Raw genomic sequence first — 4,169 nt, 5'->3', positions numbered from 1 at the left:
GACTTACATATCTATAAATATAGACAATAATAATACATCATAATTATGGAAGAAAATTATAGACCATGTTAGAAGGTGACCGATGCTTTGGAAAAAAGCAGGGAAGAGCAAGGGTTGTTGGGAGGGCGAGAGAGAAGGAGCAATTTCGTAAGCCATTGCCAGAGGAGAGAAAGATGGAAAGTGTGGAAGGAAAGTCAGGGGACATGGAAAATAGAAATCATTTCCAGAATAAGAGCTGAGAGAGTGGACAGGAGGGCGTGCTCAGAATAATAAGAGAGGAAAACTCCCCTAAACTGAGTAAAGCAGAGCGTCTCCAAGTGGGTCCCCTGGCCAGCAGCAGCTTCACCTGGAAACCTGTTAGAAATGCCACGTTTTGGGCTCCATCCAGACCGCTGACTCACAGCTGTCTGGGTTTGGACTTGCTGCAGGGGACTCCAGGGGGTCTTGACAGCCACCTGCTCAAGTCCAGAAACTGCTGGAATAAAGCACACTCCTGAGGTGAGACGTGCTCGCCCGGTGAGGCTGCACAGCTGAAGTGAAACCTCAGAACACAAAAGAGAACGAGGAAAGAATAAAAGCATTCAGGGAAGAACAGAAAAGAAAAGAAATGGCTCCTGAAAGAAGACAATCATCTGCCATCTGATCAGGAACAAAGGCTGCGAGACAGCGACACTCTACTTTGCCAGGTTCCGGGGGCCAGCGGCTTATAGGGCAGAAATCCACACCCGGGTAAGCCATCCTTCAGCTGGGAAAACAGGCGTTCCAGCCACGCAAGGATGCAGAAAACCTGCTCTTCCACTGCCCACTCAGAAAAGACAAAAAACAGACCAAACCCCCTGTGTTTCCGCCGCCCCCGTGAAAACGGAATCCGAGAGCCTGGGAGTGAGGCGAGGGCAAGGAGAGCGCCTGACACTCGTGACCAAACCGAAAAATAAAATGCAGGTGCAATCAAGGTGGATGATGGGAGTAGGGGGAGAGAAGAAGTAACAGACGGCTGCAGTGTTTGTCTATTTTTTCAGGGAGCAGGATACAGCTATGAATTAACATTAGATATCAATAGGAAGGTACTGGTTTAAGTATGCAGGGTAAAGCATTAAGACTAAACATTTGAAGATACAAGTGGTCCTTATAAAGTTCCAAACTATTAGAAAGAAAAAGCAGACAAAGAGACCTCCATCAAGCCGATAAAGGACAGGAAGGAGAGAATAGAAACACCCAGAAAACATTATCAATAGAGTATATAAAATAAGCCACCAAAAATTTACTTATCTATCTCAGTAAATGTGAACAGGTTAAATCTCCCAGTAAAAGAGAGAGACATTTGATTGGATAAAGGGGGAAAAAAGTGAAATTCAGCTTTGTTGTTTACAAGAGACAAACATAAAGAGACACAAGAAGGCTGAAAATTTTTTAAAAATGTTTAAAAACCGAAAAAGTTAGTATTCACCAAATGCAAGAGATTAATCACGTATGTCAGTTTCAATAGTTAGACAAAATATAATTTGACCTGAAAATGTTCAAAAAGTTAGATTTCATGTTGGAAAAGGTTCTGCCAAGTATGTATCGATCACCTAACCATACAGCTTGGAGTAGAAGTCAAAACTGATTGATGTACCAGGAGGAGGTGAAAAAGCCACACACTGTGCGAGACAACGACGTGGACAAAGACAAGGGACAAGCCTGGTTTGGTGGATGTGCAGAACCTGCATCCGGCACACGCTCTGTGACTGTGAGGAGGGCAGGATGCACAGGGGCTCCATCCTCGAGGGCGTGGAACATTTAATTTGTGACATAATCTTTTTGGGAAGGGCTGACTCTGGAGATAAAAGGCACAATTACTTTCCTCCACCTCCCAAGTTTTATTATTTCTCTATAATATTTGAACGTAGAAGGATCTCAACAGAGCAGAAGCCGTGGACCCAGCTTGAGACTTTACGACATAAATTATGTGAAAAGGCACAAAATGTGAAGCAGAAGAGACAAGCAGTGCTTTCCAGGAGAAGAAGACAAGAACATGATACAGAGGTTCTTGGTCCCCAGCCAAGGTCAGCAGAAATAGAGCTCCGCTGTTCTGCAGGTGTGGTCCAGGAAGCTCCAGATGCAGCAAGGGGCACGGCCCCTAATCACCTCAAACTGAAAACTGAGACATGCGAAGGAGGGCCCAATGACCTTCACCGCGTCTGCTCATCACCCTTTTCTCTCTCTCCTCCTTTCTCCTTTCCTCCTTTTCTGTGTTTCTCCTATTCTTCCTTCCCTTCCTCCCTCCCTCTCTCTCTTCCTTCCTCCCTTCTCCCTCCTTCTTCCCCTCTCTCTCTCTCTTCCATTCACTCATTCTCTTCCTTTCCGTCCTTCCTTTTTCCTTCCTTTCTTCCTTCCTTCTCTTCCTCCCTCCCTTCTCCCTTCCCCCTTCCCTGCCGTCCTCCCTCCCTCTTTCTCACTCTCTCTCTTTCTCTTCCATTCATTCATTCTCCTCCCTCCCTCCCTTCCTTCAACACAGTTGAGTTCAATGGGCCAATTTCAACCGCAAAAGAAGATCAACATCCAAGTCAACGGTGACAAACCTCAAAGTAAAACCCAATAGCTGTACTTCAAGGGGGCGGCAGCTCCTGGTGCATCTGGCTGTGGGCCTGGGAGACTCCAGAGAGGGCCTCTTCGCAGTCCTGTGAGGGGCTTCCTGTCAAATTAAGTCCCTGGGTGGTTGCTGGCCTCATGAGTTAACCTGGCCTTTCACATCCTTTGCCTCTTTCTTCATTTTTTCATCATTTACCTGTCCTTCGTTTCCTCTGAAAAGGATGACTGGTAGGTATAAAGAAAATGTGAGGGGCAAACCCATGAGACTGTGTCACCCATCAGTTCAAAACCCCATCGTTTTTTTTTTTTTTTAAATCAGCTGTAATGTCAAAATATAACTCAAGGAGAGGCTGAACTGAGGCTTTCTGGTTTTCAGGTTCGTCATCTCTGCTCTCTGTATCTTCTTATGGAAAATACTGAAAAACTGGCTGAGAACTTGATTTGCTCATTGACTGGTGTCAAAGCCCCAGCATGTACGTAATATATGTGAGAGTCTACATTTTAATCTATAGAGTGTCTGCTACAAGTGCACTTTGCATGTGCAGTAGATATAACTCTGTATGAGCTGAATTGTTTTTGTAAATGAATCGTATTTGAAACATTTATCTAGCGTTTAAGTTATTTTACTTAGCAAATAGCAAAAGTCACCAAGAGGAGTCACCATTAAAATCTGGCATTTTTGTTCTTGGGCTTTTCCTATATTAGGAAACACTGGCCTCAGGTTTGTCAGTATGAAACAGAAAGATGTTAAAATTGTGCATGTTTATGTGTCTGTGGGTGTGTGGATGTGTAAACATGTTGTGTGTGGTGCATGTGTGTGTGTGTGTGTGTGTGTGTGTGGTGAGGGGGCAGCCATGGTTGTTCATATTAAGGTATAATTTCCAAATGTATTTGGTTAGTGACTAGACTGCTAAAAGGATCAGCTTTACTCACCCCTAAGTAATGAATGTTTCTTACAAGTGTCCTGTGCATTAGCATGACAGAGCAGAGCACTTTATCCTACCTAAGCCCTGTTCCTACCAAGGGCACAGTCTGAAAAGCAGGTGGCTTGGAATCAGCCACCATCTGCTGCCCCGGCTTCCAGTCGCAGTGAGATTTGTGCTGCCAAACAATGACGATCTGGTCTGCCTGTCCAATTAGTTAAATAAACTGAAAAAGCTTTGCTGACAAAGTGGTGATAAATGCTCCACTGATAACTGTAGAATGGTGTTTTCACATCACACCAATTGGACATGTTTAATCCTGCACCAGGTGCCACCATGCAATTAAAAAGATGCAGGGAATTAAGCAGTGAAGACAGCAGCATGGAAGAGTGGAGTCCGGATCAGAAAGCAAAATCTGGAAGCATTGAGTCAAGCCTGGGTCTTGGCAGCTGGGTCACTAGAAACAGTGCAGCCCAGGCCCTCCGTATGTCCATGTTCCCAACCTGTGTGCTCTGGGTGCCTCCAGCAGGTGAGGATGCAGAAATGGGGCAGTCAAGGTAACTTCTTTTTGCAACTCTTTGAAAAGGAAAGTGCATATATTTAATGATTGCGAATGTAAGTTCTGCCCTGTATTTTGAGTTGTTATGAAACATATTAAAGCACATTGACAACACA

The sequence above is a fragment of the Equus caballus genome, chromosome 22 (assembly GCF_041296265.1).
Source record: "Equus caballus isolate H_3958 breed thoroughbred chromosome 22, TB-T2T, whole genome shotgun sequence".
NCBI classification, from domain to species: Eukaryota; Metazoa; Chordata; class Mammalia; order Perissodactyla; family Equidae; genus Equus; species Equus caballus.
This window is presented reverse-complemented; position numbering follows the sequence as displayed.